We start from the raw sequence: 21,888 nt of genomic DNA on the forward strand, positions 1-21,888 counted from the left end.
CAGTTAAAAAAAAGGTTGACTGAACTTTCGTTCGGTCTTTTATTGCGTGTTCGATAGCACAAAAATATTTAAATTGTTTTTAAAATACTCTTTCAGTAAATAAATGTACCAGTTAAATCTTCTTTAAATGAATTACTTCTTTACATTTTTGAATGTGTTAACTCACCCCCAAGCAATCCTCTGTATACCTGTGATATATTAATTTTCTTAGCATAGTATCCATTTGCACGATAATGTGCAAAATATTTTCAAAAATAATGTATACTCCTTAAATCTTTGTATATAATGTCATCGAGGAAATGGATACTGTGACGTTTAGAGGCGAAATCAGTTACATTGTATTAAGTTCAGACAGACTTACAGACACCTTATGTTAGGTTAGAGTGGCTGTCCAGGGGTGGGACACACCTAGACCACAGGGTGCGTTGAGATACCGAAAAAGGATTGGCTCATCCCTGGCCACTACTCCATGAACCATTTAGAGCTGTTTTAGAACAGCAGGAGTGCTTCAACGTCGACGGACTTTAGGTCGGAGAGGTCGTCAAAGAGAGGCTGGCTCAAATAAGTCCATCTTCTCATGGCAAGAACTGGGTAGTGACAGAGAAGATGAGAGACACTGTCTCCTCCTCCCCACCACTGTGACAGATTCTGCAATAGTCGTGATTCACTGCCAGGCCCAGGCGTTCAGCATGTCTGCCGCCCAACCACTGTCTTGTAATAGCCGCAACAACTTTGCTAATGGAGGCCTTTGCAAGTGATATAAGGTCTTCGGAACGCCTACGATTGTACTCAGACCATATCTATCTTGTAGTATCATAAGTACGTTCTCACCTCCATCTAAGATTGGCCTTTTTTAAGATATCCTCTTTGAGAAGCAACTTGCAGTTCGCAAATGGAGCTCCCGGATATTTATTGATGCTTGTGTCCGGCAGCGTTTTGACATTTCTAGCAAGCTAATCGACTTCACAATTTCCTGGAATGCCTCTGTGTCCCGGTACCCATACCAGGTTTACATTAATTTGTTTCGCCAGCTCATTTAAGGACGCACGTGCTACTGTGCTACCTTTGAGAGTGACAGACACCTTGATCACAAGATAAATTTTTCTCAAAAATTGTCTATATTCGATTTAATTATCAGTCAAGAAGTCAATTAATAAATCCCTTACATCAGTTAATGGTAAATTGATCGGATAATTCTTCTACTCGACAAAATTTGGTACACACAAAACATAAGTGCTGTTATAACATACGTAGACAGCAAAAAAGATAAGTATCATGAAATTTTAAATTTCCATTTTCGGGATGAATACAATTCTATTCTATCAGATAATTTTTTTTTTTAAATGAGTACAAATGTTTTTCAAAATAATCTGAGTGATGACTAAAAAATCGTCAATCTCGTTAAAAACGTGACCAATTGAAAATCGGAATTGTGATAAGAAAGGGATTAACTTTCCATTAGATTGATTCGGATTAATAGATTTTTAAGATAAGAGGCACTCGATTGAGGAATTTAATGTGGAGAGATTTTGTATAGGTATGTAGTAAACAAATTTTGTTTATTATACAAGGTGATTTAAAAATTTTCTTTTCGAATCTGAATAGAAGTCGAATTAGCAAACATTTCTATTTTTTTAAAAATACTTTTAATATATTTTTAATATGTTGATGTTGTTTATTCGTCTTTTTATTAAGTATTTTCAATTTGGAATATATAAAAACTCTCAGGAAAAGCTCTTGAAAAGAAAGAAAATTGAGAATAGAATTGTGTTGGATTGAGACAAAAATTTCATCAAGCAAAAAAATCCGTTTTTTTGGATATGCATTAGGTACCTTCATATACAACTACTAATTTGAAGTTCCAAAAATTGTCTTAAAACAAGTGAAAACCATTTACTGAGATAACTGTTGAAATACCCTGTATAGAAAGTGTCATGCTTGCATTATTTTTAAGTGAAGTGGGTTTGGTGCAACCCTTGAAAAAACTGATAGCATGTGCTAAGAGAAAGTACCCAAAAATTTGTTTTTATGGGATGAAAACATAATAATTTCATACGTAATTATTGAAATAAATACCACGATACCCGAAATAAAATAAAATTGATATTTTAAAGGGCATACTACGAATTGATAGACACCTTTTAAAATTTGTTTACAACAATTTTAATATTGATCAAATTTAAAACTATAGAATTTAGTAAATAATACCCTGACACTTATTACTACATAGAACGTGATATCAAACTGTATATAAAGGGTTTTCCATTAAGAGTGTCCGAAATATTAGCTTAAATAAGTTGTGTAAGAGATATTTAAACATTTTTATTTCATTTTACTAATTCATGCCATTTTATGCGATATTTATGCCAGAACAACGCAATGGCAGTCGTAGTTTCCTAAGCGATAAAATGTAATGAATTTATTGCTGCATGATGATTTTTCCAACATTAATTACATAGTGCTGTCCAGACCAATTCAGGTTGTCCCTTGGTATCTCCAGTTTGGAGTTCGGACACTCTCAATGGATAGTCCTTTATATTATATTTTAAATGAGTCTGATTGGTTTATTTATACTTAATTTACAATAGCGTGACTGATAACGATATATATTTTTTTTTCTTAAATCATAATAATAAATATCATAGAAAAAACAGCTAGGCTGATTAAGTTGAGTAAACCTCATTAATTTAGATTTTTTTCCGATTAACAGTTATACTTATACCTTAACATATAAAATATGAAGTTTTAGGAATTAAAATATTAAGGTATAAATTTCGATATTTTCTATTTTTAAATATTATTCGTCATATGCATAATGAATTAAAGTATGTATTTATACACTTCAAAAGGTGCCGATTATATGTTTATTATTCACGCATCAAGTAATTTTTTGAATATATTCGCATAAATAAAATTGTTTAAAAAAAAAAAAAACAAGATTTCTTTATCATTTAACCTAAAAATCGTTGTTTTATCGCTTAAATGATATTTTACATACAATTGTTAAACTGCGAATCAATAACTGGGGTCATATCCGTAACTTGAAATCATTTTTTAATAAAAATTTATTTGTTGATATCTCATACCGTTTTGTATAATTTTATTGAAGCCATGATTTATTTCTCTCTCACTAGAAAGCTTACCTAAGCAATAGTTTTCAGTGAATTGCAAAAGACAGCTTAGATAGGAAATTATTCACAAAAATATTTATCAGAAAAAAATCAATAAAATAGCATTTTGATGTGCTAATAGTTAGAAAATTTTAATTGTTATTTTTTTGCTTTCAGGAAGGAATCAAAACTGCATAATAAAAGAATATCCTTCTAAATTTTTACCTAAACTGCTTTAAAATTTGTAAATCCAAATTTCTTAGCTTATAAAGTTTCATGATTGGAAGTTTCAATAGACAGAAATACCATCTGCGATAAGCTCGATTACTAGAAAATTAAAAAGCAATAGAAAACTGAATTTTGTCTAGGAATATAGCTTTCTCTATGAATGGGAAAAATTATTCCGTAAAATCCCCTAAAAATATAGTCATTTTTTAAACAAAGAATTTTGGAAAAACTTTTTTCATATAGTTTCAAAAAAATTTCAGGGATTTAAAGGAAAATCCTTGAAACGATCCAGGAAAACGAAAATTCGCTTCGCAGAAGAAATGTAGTGTTTTTATTATTTATATGAACCAATTTGTTCACATAATAAGACGAATTTTTCTTCCATGAATATTTTTTTACCATTTTAAACAAATATTTTTTTCAAGAAATAAAATTCTATATTATGAAGACAATCGGCACTATCACAAGAATCGAAATTCGAACGTGAGAAATGATTGCGAAAATTATAATTCAAAACTCTTATTATTTCCGAGTCTAACTTTTTTTTAAATGATTCGAGCTTAGAGTTTTTTTTTTCTGAAACTTAAAATGTGACTAAAACTTATGTAAAATTTCTTACAAAGTGATGGAAATATAAAATTCTCGAATACTTAATTTTCCTGATAAATCTCGTTCGATTTACCTACCCTACTCTATCCTTATTCCCCGATCCTAGTCGATTGAGCTTGCATCCAAACTATAGCCGAGTCGTAGACAAAAATAGGAAAGGAAAAAAATTTAGTGATAAGACAAAAAAAATTCCTTTAGTAAACAATTTCTTACATTTAGTATTTTTTATAAATTATTTGATTTCTAATTTCTATTAATTACTTAAAGAACATTAAATAACAGTATAGCTAACCGACGAAGTGGAAAATTTAGATTCTAGTACAAAAAATAATTTATTTATGAATATTTAAATATCGTTTAATTCTCGCTAATAATTTGACATAATTTTTTTTATAAGTTCAAAGACACATTTTGTTTTTTTAATTTTAACAAATCATAATTTTAAGCTTCGCAATAATAAGCAGACTTATTATTCCATAAATTTTAATACTTTTACGAGCACTTTTTAATATAGTTATTATTTGACATTTTATGAATTTATGATTTTTGTACAATTAGCATAACACATATCTTTCATATCTTTTGTAAATTTTCAGCGAAATTTTGTAACAAAGTAAATAAAAATGTTTACGTCAAAATTCAAAAAAACCAGGTCATTTGGGTATTAAATGATAAAAAAAAATTAAAATTTCCAGGAAAAGAAATGTTATTATGCTAAAAATATTTTTTTTTTTTTTTTTGTTAAGCTATTTCATTTTTCTTCAATTCTAATTTGTAATTGAACCATAGGAAAAAAAATTAAAAATCCTACACAAGAGAATAAATTGTTAGCATGAAATTATTTCCACTATAATTTTTTCTTTTAAAAAACAAAAGGTATTGAATGAATGTTAAAAATTTGAAATTTTAATATACATGAAATAAACCGATAATTTTAAATAAACAATTATTATTAAATTAAAAAAATTAATTCTAAAATCAACAATCACAAATTTGGATAATATTTTGAAAATAATTCTTAAAAATTTTTATTCATTTCAAGGTAATACAAGCACATATCATTCCCTTGATCACGAAAATAAATAAATAAAAATTTATTACAAACGAAAAATATTTTATCAAAAATACCAAAATGTCTGAGAATTTATGGATATTCAATCGGGTCATAAAAATTTTAAATTGTAATTATTATTTTTTTTTTGATTACATTGTCCACAAATCATAACGCAATAATAATAAATAAATATTATTTACAAAAAAATTTATAAAATAAATAATTTTTAAAATTCTATTAAATAATCTAAATAAAAACAACAATACTATGTATATATATTATTATAAACTCACGTGTACACATTGCGTAGCATCCAGTAGCGGCAGTTAGGGGCTGGTGGTGCCACCTTTAGGAGCAGCAACCACTAGCTCCAACGGCATGATCGTGGGCCTTAGCCCTTCACCGAAAAACACATAGATTGTGGGCCCACACTTACAGTAATGTGGTAACCCATCCAAAATGCACAAAAAATTTTATAATAAAAAAAACACACAAAAAATAATTTTAAAAAAAATTCACAAACAAAAAATAATCAAAAAAAAACACAAAAATTAAACACAAATAAAACTCATAAAAGTAATTTTTAATGTTTGATTAAGAGTTAAAACAAAATACACAATCATTAAAAATAAAAAAATAAAAATTATAAATAATAATTAAAAATCATATAAAAACACAAAAAATTTTTCTTAGTTCACAATTTTAAAATAACGAAGTTTTTCATGAAAATAAAAGTTTAATTAGAATGAAATTAATATATTTCGAATCACTAGGTACGTAAAAGCACAACAATACGGAAGCGATGTTTGTGTGTTTTTTATTTAAAAAAAATCAACAATGGAAGTTTTAACAAACAAGTAGTGTTTTTGAAAAAAGTATAATATTTTAGCATTTGTGTTATATACGTGCGCACGGTACAAATGTACGAGCCAATATGTTTAGAGACACACGTAAAATGATATACACCTTTATGCTAGCATACAAGTTGTTAAAATGACTCTACTATTGTGTTTTGTGTTTATCCGACCATACTATACACACAACATCCATAGTAAGTTGAGCGCGCGCTGATCCGTTTTTGTGTTCAACGCCGTATCTTTCTACTCGTCCGTACTGAACTGTACTGTACTATAATAATAGTTAGACAGACAGACAGACAGGCAAACGGAATAGATGATATTTTGGAGTTATGTGGATAAAGTATTAAAAAACGGACGACGCTTTAATCATACGATATCAGCCGAGTAATATATCCGAACAGTATAAGTAGGGCTACATTATTAGTAGTTGTACTAAACCACCCTAATTTTTTAACAAAACATTTCATAAACTTTTTATACAGGTTGTCGATAGGAAGTAAAAATTTTAAAATTTTTACAAAAATATTATTTGTATTGTTGAATAAAAAAAACAACATTTTTTCAATTCTCTTTCATTAAAATTACTAGACAAGATATTTGTCAATATTTAGTTTACGCTATATGTATCATATTAAAAATCATTAATTATAATCGAGAGACCATGATGTTAATAAATATCGTATACATGATTAAAACTTAAAAGTAAACAAAAACAAAAAGTAATAATAATAAATAAGTGAATAAACAAAGTAAAAATATAAATTGAATCAGTTGAAAAAATTGCACTCTGTATCTAGAACTCGAATAGCCTAACTGGTAGGACGCGTGACATGAATCCAAGAAGACCGAGAAGACCGGGTTCGAGTGTATTTTTTTCAATTCTCTTTAATTAAAAAAAAAAAAGTTTCTTGAATTTTTTTTTAAATAATGCGTGTGTGTGTGTATATATTTGTGGCAATTTTTCTGTTATCAAAAATAAATATTTGTAAAATTTTTTTTAAAGAATTGAAGGCTATTGTTCTTTTTGGATTCAGGAAATTATAATGAAAAATAATATTCCATGAATTTCATTTGAACAATTGGTTCAAAGTAATTAAGCATGGATTAAAATGTAGTTTGTAAGTTTTTGGTAGAGAATCACGTGAATTTAAGGTCATGATACGCATTTCTATTGTTTCTTTTCAAATAAACGGCGCGTCAATCTATAATTTGGAAATGTATCAGATGAAGGTAGATTTCATTACCGACGAAAAAATTTCAAAACAACAAAAATAATAATAGTGGAGTTTAACTTCCGTTTTTCAGATATCCATCTATAACAGAGGCCACCCACATCACTGTTTTAAATCTTTATTTTAAGTATTTTAAACTTCATCCAAATATACAATTAATTTTATGATGTGGGTGGAGTCGGTTACTTCGTTCTTGTCAAAGCGACGACAGTGTGATTAATTTACCGTCTCATTAATTATAATTATAATTTATCAGTATGCAGCTGCCTGGATTCGAACCCGTGACCTCTCAGTCAGTAGCCAATCGAGCAAAGTCGATTACGCTTTGACTTGAACGGCCCCTGAGTATAAATTTCAAAAATATAACATTTGAATTTGAAGTGCTGTTGGTGAAGCAGAAAAATATAACTTTAAATAATTCCATTTAAAGAAACTTGAAATTTATATATGGAATTAGTAAAGTTGTAGAAAATCAATTTACCTTTTAGTTATTTTTCTACGAAACTACTCTTTGCAAAAATATTTTAGGGATATTGAATACGCTTTTGTCCTAAATTTGAAAGTTTGGTTTATACGTTACATTAGTATCTGATTTACACTAAAAAAAGTATTATTTAAAAAAAAAAAAAAAAAACACTACTTGCATTTTCAAAAACCAACCCTTTACTTCGAAAACAATGTAGAGTTTCATTACGTCTTGAATGGCATCACGACTTGGAATACAAGCGTTTTTAAGTATGCAAGTTTAAGCAGTTGTAATCAAATAACCTGCTTCTTTCTATTAAAATGTAATGTTGTTTTCATAGCGTGATATAATACTTTCAATACTTTCTGATTGGTGTATGCTGTCATGTGACTTAGTTTACTAAAACTATTTTATAAAAATAATAATAATCCTTATATTTTATGAAAAATAATTTTCTGTTTTGTTACCTACATATCATGATTAATTATTAGAAACTTTTATCCAACCGATTGATTCTTAGTGGACAAAAGCGTTAATTAATTATATTTTACGAATTTGTTTAATTAAAAAAATTAATTAAAAAAATTATTTTTCCAAGTACCGGGTGTTGATTCTGGGACATCTTAAATAGTGTGTGTTTACACACACTATTAATGTATAATGATTTTTAAAAAAAGTATATTAATATTCATTATCGGGGAAGTTGATTATATGGACCATAAGGGTCGCACTCACATGAACAACTTTAAAAATTATTTTATTCACATAAAATTACCAGTAAATACTATAAAAATGAATAATATCCATAATCTATAATAGGTAAACGTCATATTTAATATTCAAGATGCGTTGCATATTTTATATGTATATTACTTAACTAAACATTTATATTTTAAATACTTTCTGTTCATAAACGCATATAAAAATAATATGTTTTAAATAATATTTGTCATATAATATACTTACTAGAGAGATGAGATGTGATTCCTTTCTTATTTAAACGATAGAAACGAGAATTGGTTCTAGTACAAACGATTGTAAAAAAATTGAACGAAGGTCGATCAAAGCAGGTATCAATTACCTTTTTTTAACACGCTTTAATAGCTTCATGCGTATGTTAGTATGTTAGTATGAAACGGAAACTTTGAACATGATTTTTACCACTTTCAAAACGTCGGATTAACTAAATTTGGCATGCTTATCTAGGACCGATGACAATACAATAATTTAGAGTTTATTTGATTAACCAGACCAAGATTTTCAGAAATAGCGATTTCCACATGTGATAATATATACATTTATTTGCGCTTCCACCATGTTTATACTGAATTTTTGATAAACAAGTGAAAAAAAAAAACAATTGACCGAGTTAATAGTTGAAATACCAAGTATAGAAAGTGTTGATTACTCTATCACATTCCACATACATACATGCCACACATATATAACCGATATAGCCATAACATACATACTATACAATTTGCGCCTAATTTCCGCTCTCATGGGTAAACAGTGATGTTTACAAAAAAATTTTTCAAACAAATGTTGTTTATTTTTTGATAAGGATTTAAGCTTTTGCTCTATCTCTAACGGTTTACAAGATGGGTTCTACGGACCCAAGACCCAATTGACCTATGTTGCTCATTTACGAACTTGACCTCACTTTTTACGTCTTCAACGCTATAAAAATTTCAGCTTGATATCTCTTTTCGTTTTTGAGTAATCGTGATGACAGACGGACAAACAGACGACAGACAGTATCTTCAGGTGATTCCATAACTGTTTCATCAAAATCGGCTCAGTAGTTTTTAAGATATGAACTAAGACATGCATTTACTTTGTTTATTCCGTTCGAAGGTAGACGTCCTAATTTACTAAAAAGTATAAAATAAAAATTTTTTTGCAAAAAAAAAGCTCAAAAATTATTTTAAAGTAACAACCCTAATCAATAATTTCCTTGATTGCAATTGAACGTGGAAATCATGGATTGGCGTCGGTGCGGTAAATTTATTTTTTAACTTTTAGTGCAATTTTCTTCGGCTTTAATTTTAGCAAAAAGTTATGTCATTACTTCGGTGCTTCGGTTCAATATTATTGCATGAATCAATACATTTACTTAATACTAATATTATAAATAAATATAACAACACACAATTACTTTACTACAAAGGTAGACACTACATAATGTTTATACATTACATGGTAAAACATATTAAATAACATGTACAATTGTTAAAAGTTTCCCACATCAATACATTGTACAGAGAATTCGTTCATTTTGAGTATGCTTGCAAGAATTAGAAGCCGTAGAATTGTACGTATTACAATTTCAATAACTTTGGAAAATAAAGTACGAAAAGTTTATCATTGTAAATAAGTAAAGCTGGCTGTCGGTGTTTTTGTCCGGTTATTTAAGCCCAGCGTTTTTGTATTACCACATATTCTATATTTGAGATGATTCTCAAAAACTTTTGACAATTTTTCAGTTTTTCACCAACTTTCCCTAATATTGTACACTAGCAGGTAACCATCCGGTTCGTTAAATAATTTCAAATTTAAAAACAAAGACTAAAGCGTTGGAGCCTACACTTGATCTCACTTATCCTCCCTTTTGTTCAAAAATCAATCTATTTTTTTTTATAAAATAAAAATAGTATCAGTTTTTGATATAAACTTTTTTCTCCTTTTTAAGCGACGTAAGGAGTTTAATTTCCAGAAATCCTCCCTTATTGCTCACCCACTGTCTCAAAGAAACCAACATGCAAATTTTCACGGTCACAGTCAGTTACTCTTATATATTACAGAAGATATTTTACTTCTTATAAATATCTTCTTATTGATGCAACCAAAAAAAGATTTGTAACGCAAGATATTTTTTCTTGTTTCCAGAAAATTTTGGTTTAGCTTTTAATAATCTTGAGTCAAGAAAACCATTCTTTCTTTGTGGGAATACCATAATTAAATCCAGTAATTTTACCTTTGTCCTCATTGCCTATAGGTTAGTTCTATATAAGGTTTACCAATGAATAAACTGAAAAAATTATACCGACCAGGTTTCATTAATTTAATGAACAATCCTTCATTCAATTGCATTCCTACCTTCGTCAATTGTAGTTTTCATAATTTTAGAAAATAGTTGAAAAATTTTCACCAAAACAGTAACATTTAATGTGGTATTATGATACACCATATCATTTGGAACATCTTAAAATAAAAAGATCGAGAGGTGCCGTGGGACACCCGGTAGGACTTATATTCCTGTCGTACCTTGGCACATTATAAATGTAGCGCTTACTTTCTTTATTCGCAAGATTTTTTTCTGAAAATTTAAGGTATTAATTTTAAAAGTCAAATATTTGTTTGATTCTTTTGAAAATTTAATTTTATAACTACTTTTAGTTTTTCCTGTATGAAATTATTTTAGTATTAGTTTAAAAAAGACATACTCCTGATTTAGTAGTCAACCCAATATGTGACGGTATTACGTTTGGCTTGATTAGGATATTTATTATGGCTTTTACATAACATTAAAATTGCATTGTACCTACTATTAATTATCTCTGTTTTCTTTAAATTTTGATAACTTTCACAACTCTTACGACAGTTATAAAAAGATTTCTGCATTTTCTCAAAATTCATGACAACCTGAATCGATGGAAAAAGTTTGAAAAAGTTTTAGTTTCCTGTATAACCTAGATGTCGGTTTTTTGTGTCTGTTGCAATTTTTCTCTCATTGTAAATTAAGCTTGCCCCTATTGAAACTGAATCTTTCTGATCGGAAAATGTATATAAAAGTATGCTTTCCGGCGGTCTGTGTCAGAACTTCTACCGGTATCCGATCAGTATGCCTTAAACGCTTAAACTATCTTACGCATTTCTACGATGGTGTCGGTAGATATTGCCAACAACATCGTGACAACATTCGCGTTCGTGACAACATTTTTATATTTACTTATATTTTATTTATCGAATTAAAATCGTTTTTTTTTTTCAAACATAACCAAGTGTTTGTATACCTCCCGTGTGGTGTCGGCCCGTGATAGAGGAAATAACCTTGATTATACCTATATATAATATGATTATATAGTTAAAAAGATTGTTGTGGTATTTAATTAAATGAATATTGATTAGACCATAATCACAATTGTACGTGTTAACACGAACTTATAAATGAGCCAATGTGATTTGAATATATTATAAGAAATAAAGTATATAATCATGTTCTGTTCATTATATGAATTATACATACAGCAGGCAATGTTATGTTTGATTAAATAAATGTTCTAAGCTAGTGTATTATTTTGAACAAACGAATTTTGTTCTTATTCGAATATTATGCCCATGATAAATTGTATATAGTGGTTAGACACCAGATCAAAACCTTCGATTCATGGTTTTGGCCATGGTCTTACGCAAGTCTTGGTCTGTTTTTTACACTTAGTTTTGAAGCAGGACTTTAGTAACATTTTTCATTATTGGAACTATGTTCCTTATCGGACGATTTTTGCTTGCTGGTTGAGAGTTAAAATAAAAAAAACAGACACCGAAAACCAACATTAAAAACCGAAATTTTGTAAAGTTAAAGAAAGCATAGATAATTTAAAGTAAGTACAATACAATTTTTATGTTATGTCATAATAAATATCCTAATCAAACCAATCGTAATGTACTCACCTATTGGATTGAAAAATCAAAAGTACGTCTTTTTTAAACGAATACTAAATTTATTTCATACAGTACAAATTAAAAGTTGCTATAAAATTAAATTCATTAAAAAATCAAACAAGTATTTGACTTCTTAAATTAATGCATTAAATTTTCAGAAAAATATCTTGAAATAAAAAAATTAGCGCCAAATTTATAACGTACCGAGGTACGAAAGGAATATAGTTTCTATCGGGTGTCCCATGGCACCTCTTGATGTTTTTTATTTAATCATAAATGTTTACTTTGCTACATTGCATTCACAAACTTTGGGAAACCAGTATATCATATTATCAAGAAAAAAAAAGTTCAACCAGCCCTTTCAAAATATTAAATTTTAAATTTTAAAGAACGTAGAACTCGAATATATCATCTAATACTTTCTGAATCATATGGAGCTGTTTAGAAACAGCAGAAGAGATACCTTTCAGTATATCTTACATCAAGTAATATGTAGTCAAAGAATGACTTACCATTGTATGACAGTTTTCTCAAGGTAAGAGTAAAGACGTAAAATAAGGAGGTTAGCTAGATAATTGAAGTGAAAATAAAATTGGATTTTCCGATTTCCTGCATTATCTGTTAAACTGTACCACAATTACGGTCCCCTATCAATCTAATTCATTTAGTGCTTGCAAAATTTACGCCTAAATGTTTAGTGGTGCTAGTAGAGGTTGGCAGTTGTGATTCTCTAGAATGTTCCTATCATCGAGCATACATAATAAGTTTACATTGTAGTCGCCGGCAGATCATTCTGCCTGATAAATGTTAGTGAATCTAGATTTAAAAAAGTTCGTAAATCAATAGTTACGTTCAGTCAAAATAAAGGAAGTCATTTTGTTCAATATTAGCTATGGGTAAAAATTCGAGTAATGACTGAAGTCGCTTTCCGGAAATAACATACATGTATAGAAAAACGTAGGATATTCTATAATAAGTTTTGTATAATAAGTAGGTCATATTCAGCAAAAACGAAATTTCGTATGAAAAAACTAATCAAGCGTCGCCAAATTTTTTCGAATGAAAAAATTCATTAAATATTTGTGAAGTAGTAGTAGCAATAAGCTATAATAGAGCATGAAGCAATAAGCTATAATAGAGTATGAGGATTCTACGTGGGGCTCTAACAAGAAAAGCACACCAAACAGGGAATGCACTGGTGAAAAGCAAATAAGTGAACACTTGGTATGCCACTACCTAGAAAGAATGCCCGCATTGCCAAGACAAATATTTTATTTGAATTATTCTTATATGTGTTGTTTATCGCCGTAATCTAGTGACTTCACATTTCCCCCGCAAAAAATAATCCATGTGAGATTAAATGGTGAAATGTTTCGCATTTTTTAAGCGTTATTCTTGTGTAGGTCTATGTTTGCGGTGGAATAACAAATAGGCACAAATCACCTTTCTGCTGACAAATTAACTTCTATAAGAAATAATACGCGTCATGTACGATTTTTGCATCATCAAAGTCATATTTTGGCATAAAATGGCATAAAATTAGCTTTCGAATGAGCCCAACATAAAAACAGTTAGTTTTAAATTTTACTATTGATTCGGATTATGCGACTTTGCAAATAAAACTATATCAAAACATAAAAGGGAGAAATAAGAAAAATAAAAATGCATTTTAATTAAAATGGGTAATTTACAAACTAATTTTTTTCCAATACCAACAAATAACTATCACTGACGTCAATGAAAATAACTGATATTTCAAACTTTGTTACAAAATTTGTATTGTCATATCAAATATCTTCATATGTCTGGTTTGATCAAACTAAATAATAGAAAATATATATTGATTCATGAATTGTATGTAGCAACTGTAATAATGACTATCTAAATAAAAAAGGGTTAATTTTATATTTGCATAATGTATTATTTAACCCTTTGAGCTTAACCCCTACTTAAATTGTGTCACAATTATAACAATATAGGAATATAAGAGATCATCTAACATATTTAAAATAAAATATTTTGTGGTATAATAGTTGAATATGAATTGAAGTTGTAGACAAAAAAGCAGATAAAATGATTAACTCTGATAAAAGTTACCATGAAAGTGCAAATGAAACATTCATTTTACAGCCTACTCTTATCCAGCTCAATACAATCAACTTCTAGCTCAAAGCACTAGTAAGCCCACAAAGAAGTGAAATTTCTATGATATTTCTTTTTGCCTGTTATTTGCAGTATTGATTTGGTGTTGTGTGTCATATATGGCTCATTTGTTAATGTTATAGAAATCGAATTTTTCGAGTCCCATGCTTCGATGTTTTTTTTTCTGGCATAAATGTTGGTATATATTGTTCTGACATAAAGGAGATATATGGAAAAATTTATAAACAAGTGACAAGAGTCTTGCAAATACCGAAAGGTATTTCAAAAATTCGAAAAAGTTCCTCTCATTTATACTTGCGTATTGCTTGATAAGTTTTGACATATATGAAAGTTGTCAATACATGATTTCCATAGATTCGACACTCAAGAGGCGTAGTTATAAACTGTGTACATTTTTAGGCAAAATTTGTATTTTATAATATAAGCGCAATAAATTTCTTACAAAAAATATTATTCTCTAATCTCTAATCCGGTCATCTTTTTGCTGATATATGGAAACATAGGGTAGAGCCCTTAATTTCATTCGTATCTCAATGAAATTTAAAAAGCCAATGACGTAAAGACACTTGCGCTATTTGCTATTCCATCGGAGCGGAAATTTATAAAAAATGAAAGTGTTTTAATTTAAAACTATATCTCAAAAAAAAATTGATTAGAATTATGATTAAATTAAAAATACGGAAAATAAATAATTAATATAATTGATTGTTTATCAGAATAAAATTAACCAATAAAAATGCATCATTATCAGACTTGGCGTCAATGGATTAAATTCTTAAATATGAATATAATCTTATAGTTATAAATTATATTGTATTACTTTTAATGAAATATTTAACAAGAAACCGAAAGAAATGTAATTTAATAATTATATTTATTTTATTATTAATTATTTGTTATTATTACGATTAATGAAATTGATTATCTTTAAAATTCATGTGAGGGCTCATATAAATTTTTATTTTTTATTACAAATCAATTAAACTGATTGTGCTCTGATTATCAGTTTATTCACATTTTATATTGATAAATTTTATATTAGGTACACTGAATAGTATAAATAAATGAACACACACAAAAAACTAAAAGTTGATCATGATATTACCCATAATGATGAATGTGAAGCTTTGAACTCAAGAAATTTTGTTTGCAATTTTAATTGAGGGCGTTCCTCGGGAAGGGTCAAAAAAATATCGTTGTCTTTCTCCTTTGTGTTTTTATAGATTTGGGCTGTTAAAGTTTGCGTTAAGCTGTTAAATCTAATATTCATAAGTTCAAAGCTTGGCAAATATTATCCTACAAAGAAAATAATAGCAGGTCACAAGTGGCACTCTTAAAGTGATGAAACTGCATGTATTTGTGTGTTATTTCTTCTATAAGTGATTTTCTCTAAATCTTTAGGCATAAAAAAAATTTACTCTTAATTTCCATCTTATTTTCCCAAGTTCTAACGCAATTTTAAATTAAAGTTCGAAATAGAGGTCTCAAGTATGATCATACATTCACTTTTAGAGGAACTATCTTAGGTTGCATGCGTGCTCCAATCTTTTTATCATAGACAATATCAATTTAAATCTCGTCTTTCATAAAAATTTTTTATCAGCTTAAATACATTAATAGATTTATCAGATTGGTCTACTATAGAATAACTCCAACAGATTTATCCAAATGTTTTTAGGACTTTAAAAAAAGTTTAATACAAGATATTTTGGTTTGTTTGAGTTTATATTCTTGGTAAAATTGCATTGACAATAGCTTTTCTTGGCAACAATATTTCTTAAGCTAACATTATTAATTTATTTCACAGTCAAAGGTGCTTAACTTTAGGGAAAATCATTTTCCTATGCGACATTCAACAATAGCCTTAAACTGGGATTCAGTCTAAGAAACCTTAGTAATTTTACATCAATTTTCTACTCTATTGCTACTAGAATACTAGATTTTATTATAATTTGCAAAATTAAACTTTGATTATAGACCTATTCATTTTAAAAAGTGATTATTTTTTTCTTTTGAATAGAACGTCAAAATACTAATGTGATAAAATGAATTACAAATATCTTGAATCTTAGTCCAACTTATTTACTGTCTATCCGAAACAATAATGAATCGCAATTGAAATAAAAAGGTCTATTGAAAAAATATTTTCAAAACTTTTTTATCGAAAGGTGACTTGAATTTGTTTATTTAAGTCGTATACATACACGGAAACTCACAACATTTAAGAGCAATATAGAAAAGCTCAGGACTTAAAATGAAATACGGCAATTTGAATGAAAAATTGATTATATTAACTCAATTTTTATGATGACACTAGTATAAAATTTAATGTAGAAACTATTTTGTAAGAATTAATTCCATCCATTGATTCAATAAAAAATATTCTATTTTAATCAATAGTCTAAATTGTGTTTATTTGAATTATTTTATTCTCTCTCCATTCCAGCCATTACTACCAGCGATAAATTTTTTTTAATAATGTGGATGATTTAAACTTGACGGGATTACAAAATCGGTTGGAATGTGAAATTGTAATTTTAAGAAAATCCGCGCCAATAAATGAAATATAATTTTATCTAACAATAAATCCGCTTCAAAAGTGCCTGTTTATATTGGACGGACAATAGCAATTTGGGTAGTTAATTATTAGTTAATATTTTAAGCTTATAAAATATACTTTAGGGTACAATTTCTTAATAACTAACACTTATAAGCGTCATACTTCACTTAAAAATAAAGTTCCCTTTCGGAACTTTCGTCATGGACAATAAAAATAATGTAAATACAAGAATTAAATTTTGTTTCAGTTTTCTAAAAAGTGGAGGTGGTTAGTGTGGAATTTTCAACCTAACAACATGGGTTTTTAGGTTCCTGGGACCTTCAATACAAATAAGCCAAAAGGTTTCCTTTATCCTCGTTACCTGCTTTTTTACAAACCGTACCTATTCCCTCCAGACACTGTAATATAGAAATAAAGAACAGTGCGGAGTATTAGAGCTTTGTCTGTAAATTAATTATTAAATTAAGGAATAAAGACGAGAAACTATATTGCTTCACTCGTTAAAAAATATCAGTGCATTATTATACCGTTGCACATTTAAAAATGTTTCATTGAATAATTTCAAACTCTAATAAGCAGTAACCCTTTTTTTTTATTAGACCACGTGTTCATTCATTTATAATGTAATGCAATATTGAATATGTGCATCAACCCCATCACCCCAATTTTTTTTTGTATTCAGAGATTAATTTCATATACTGTACCTATTGCATAAAACTTTTATAGCTAGTTAAATTTACTTCCATAATTTTGAATGCTATGGATGTATTATGAAATGCCAGTTAACTATTTCAACATTACTTAGTCTGTTCTAGGGATTCAAATTAACACTTGGGTATGGGGATATGGGTATGGAGGTTAGCAGGCCATGCTCGAGCATCGGGGATCGAAGCAATGGTTCAGAGCACCTAGCCAAATAGACCCTTGTACTCTATCCCCGCTACGCTTTTCAGTGTTTATTATAACCAACTGATGTACTGAAACCCAGGATCTGCCTAGCGCTGAGTTTCCTAATTTCTTCTGGTTCGACTATGGCCGGACCAAACCATTTCCTTCGCTTTTGTATGAGCGCCGGGCAGTAACAGAGAAAGTGGATCGATGTTTCTTCTGAATTTTCTCCGCATCTGTCACACGCGGGAGATTGTCTTTTTATAATTTGATGTTGGAACTTGTTCAGGTTATCATGCCCTGTGAGTAACTCTACGATGACTCTAATATCAGCTCTGTTTAGTTTCAGGATCTCCTCGGCTCTGTTACCGAGCGACTTTCCTTCACCCCACAAGCTTTTGGTGATTCGCCCTCCCTCGTAGCTGGTCCATGCCTTTATAATTGTTGGTTTTTCAGATTATCTCCTAATCTGTTAAAACCTTCTTGGTATGGCATCCTCGCAAGCTTTTCTTGAGTGGGAGCCATGGTGGCCCAGTTTGGCCAGCTTGTCTGATCTCTCATTACCGTTCCAACCAGAGTGTCCGGATCTCCAGTAATATTGACTTTATTGTGCCTCACCAGGTTGTTTAAACTGTTTATAGTCTCTTTGACGAGTCGCGATGACACTGTACAGTTTGATAGCGCTTACTAGAAGACTAAGAGAAATTATAAAATAATTTAATTTCAGTTTTCATTTTTTCCAAAGAAGCACAAAACCTTTAAAGAAGTTGCTATTTCTGTTTGCAGTTTTGCAAAAAATATAAGGGAAAGATAGATGGTAAAATATCTAAACTGAATATACGTACATAAAACATGTATTACTAAAAAAATAATTAATTAATAGTTGGGAGCTGACATGCAATTTTATGTGAAAAAACTAACCATATGAGGGTTTTTATTTCCTCTACATTTGATTGGGAAACCTATCGTTTTCGTGATGTTGTACCTAGGGATTCTAGAAGAGGTTACCGAACACCAAACGAACCTGTAAAAAAAGAAACAATAGTAAGTAGTCCGAATTAAAATTTTTATCTACCTACGTGGTTATATGTTCATTTATGAGGCACGATAACCCAATAGGGTATTTGAATGGTTTCTGGAATTTGTCTCAGATTATTAGATGGTGTTTAAAAGAGCCAATAAAATTTGCTGAGTGAATATTGATATAGCCGATACATTCATATACGGTGTGTCACATTTAAGATGAAGGCACCATCATCAAATTTTATAAGATGCTCAATTAAAATCAGAATTTAAAACTCAGCCCCCTACAAATTGACAAAGAGGGCGGATTCTTATTATTTTTACCAGTTTATTCTTATTTATTACCAGTTTATTGAAATATTTGAATACATAACATTATTAAATTATCAATTTGTCCAGTTTTTAAATTCCATAGGACACTAGTTATAAAATTAAAAAATAAAGATTTATAACTAGTATGCTATGGGAATGTAAAAACTGGACAAATTGATAATTTAATAGTGTTATGTGTTCAAATATTTCAATAAAATTGTAATATTTATATGAGTGTGGACTAAAATAATGCGAAAATTAAAACTGCGAATTTTTTCATGAAAATCGGTATATGAGTATACAAAAATATTCGAAGCAACTTTTTCTAATAATTTTTTTTCGATATCTCTAACCATCTCTAATGCTAGGCAAAATTTTAAGAATCAGCTCTATTTTTCAATTTTTAGTAGGCTGAGTATAAAATTCTTATATCGGTTAAGTATCTAAAAAAAATGTGTTCACTCTGTGCAAATTTAAAATCGATAATCCTATAAATAAAACGCAAATATGACGGTGTCTTCATCTTAAATGCAAGATACTGTATGTGATTATATGGGATTATATTTTGCCAGATTACGGCAAACCCATAATCTATATACTCTTATCAATTAATTTTTTTACAATGCAACATCACAAGACTCAATTTCTTGTCCAACCATCAACTTTCAATTTCCCAAACATCAGACGATTTGGATTTTCATATAAAAATACACGTCAGATCCGTTATTAAAATGCATTTACAACAAATTGCAATAATCCAATAACAGCACAAAAATGAAGTAAGTAATAAAATATAAATTGATAAAGTAATATGGATAAATAAATACATCGTAAAATTAATTAATGCTGTTGGTACAGATATATTAATGAGATCAGTAATATTAATTACAAATATCTTTGTGTTCATATTCATGTACCAAAGACCACCAAGTAAGAATCTATCTATATTAATAAATAAAAGTATTGCAAATAAGTTGTTAAAAGGACAGGTAGTAGTCCACTTAATATATACCTACAGTTACTTAGAAACATTTAACTGTGAAGATATTATATTATCTATTTATCTTTATATACTCTATATTATATGAGTGAACTAATAAATCTACTTATATGTTTATTTAATGAAATTATATATTGATTTCTAGGTTAAGGATGTACGAGCACCAAGACAATTTTAAATAAAAAGCTTTATTTTTTTACATGCAGTTGGACTAAGTCTAAAAAAATTCTAAAAATTTTAGTGTGGGTTACCCGATTTGAATGGCTATCACTCAAGAAAAGCTTGCGAGGATGCCATACCAAGAAGGTCTTAACAGATTAGGAGATAATCTGAAAAACCAACAATTAAAGGCATGGACCAGCTACGAAGGAGGGCGAATCATCAGAGGCCTGTTGGGTGAAGGAAACTCGCTCGGTAACAGAGCCGAGGAGATCTTGAAACTAAACAGAGCTGATATTAGAGTCATCGTGGAGTTACTCACAGGTCATGATAACCTGAACAAGTTCCAACATCAGATTGGAAAAATACAATCGATCCACTTTCTCTGTTACTGCCCGGCGCTCATATAGCAGCGAAGGAAATGGTTTGGTCCGACCATAGTCGAACCAGAAGAAATTAGGAAACTCAGCGCTAAGCAAATCCTAGGTTTCAGTACATCAGTTGGTTATAATAGCCACTGTAAAGCGTAGCGGGGACAGAGTACAAGGGTCTATTTGGCTAGGTGCTCTGAACCATTGCTTCGAGGCTCGATGCTCGAGCATGGTCCGCTAACCTACATACCCATACCCATACCCGATTATTTAAATAATTAAATGATTTCAAAAGTAGGCATATTTAACATTGGTTTTATGATAAAACGGTAGATGGATGATATGTTTTCGTACATTTCTCGAAAACTAGCCTGTGGAAATTTAAAAAAAAAACTATTTAAAATTAAGTTAAAACCTTAATCAATTATTGAAAACAAAAAACCCGTTGTGTGGCACTATTTAAGGATGTATGAGTTACGGTAGTGGGGACACAAATTTAAAAACATTTTCAATTTTGATGGGGGAAGAATAAAATTATTCGATACCTGCAGTAATTTTCAAAATATCGAAAATTGAAAATTTGTTTTTTGTCGTTTAGCTTTCGATATTTCGAAAACCAAGTCAGACATGGAAAAATTTTATTATTATTTTTCGTCTACATTCAGGAAGTTATAAAAAATTTATCATCAAAGTTCAAAATAAGGTACAAATTATTTCAGCCTCAATCTAAAATTGCCTTGGTGTTCGTACTGCCTTAAGAATTCATCATTTAGAACTTTCTAATAATTCAGAAAATTTGTTGTATATTGATATATTTATCATTAGATAGTCTATATTAATATATATTATGTATCTATACTTGTCTGTGTGCTTTACGCGGCTAAGTAGATTCCGATTGGACATACAAAGTGCTATCGGAAGATGCAAGTTTTCGTCAACTATGCTTTGGTATTTTGGATAATTTTACTAAGCCTTTGTATTGAGAAGAAACGAATGTTTATATTTTCTGGAAAACAGAAAGTCCTATAAAAACAGAATAATTGTTTTTGAGATTCACTTACAAATCTAAAATTGATAAAAAGCTTTTTAGCGCTTATAAAAACTTCTCCTAAATACTTCTCGACTTAGCCAAACTGAAGAAATTTGAACTTTTTAACTGAAAATATCTCAATAACTATAATTATTAAC

Source organism: Chrysoperla carnea, chromosome 4, assembly GCF_905475395.1.
Source record: "Chrysoperla carnea chromosome 4, inChrCarn1.1, whole genome shotgun sequence".
In the NCBI taxonomy this organism is placed as follows: domain Eukaryota; kingdom Metazoa; phylum Arthropoda; class Insecta; order Neuroptera; family Chrysopidae; genus Chrysoperla; species Chrysoperla carnea.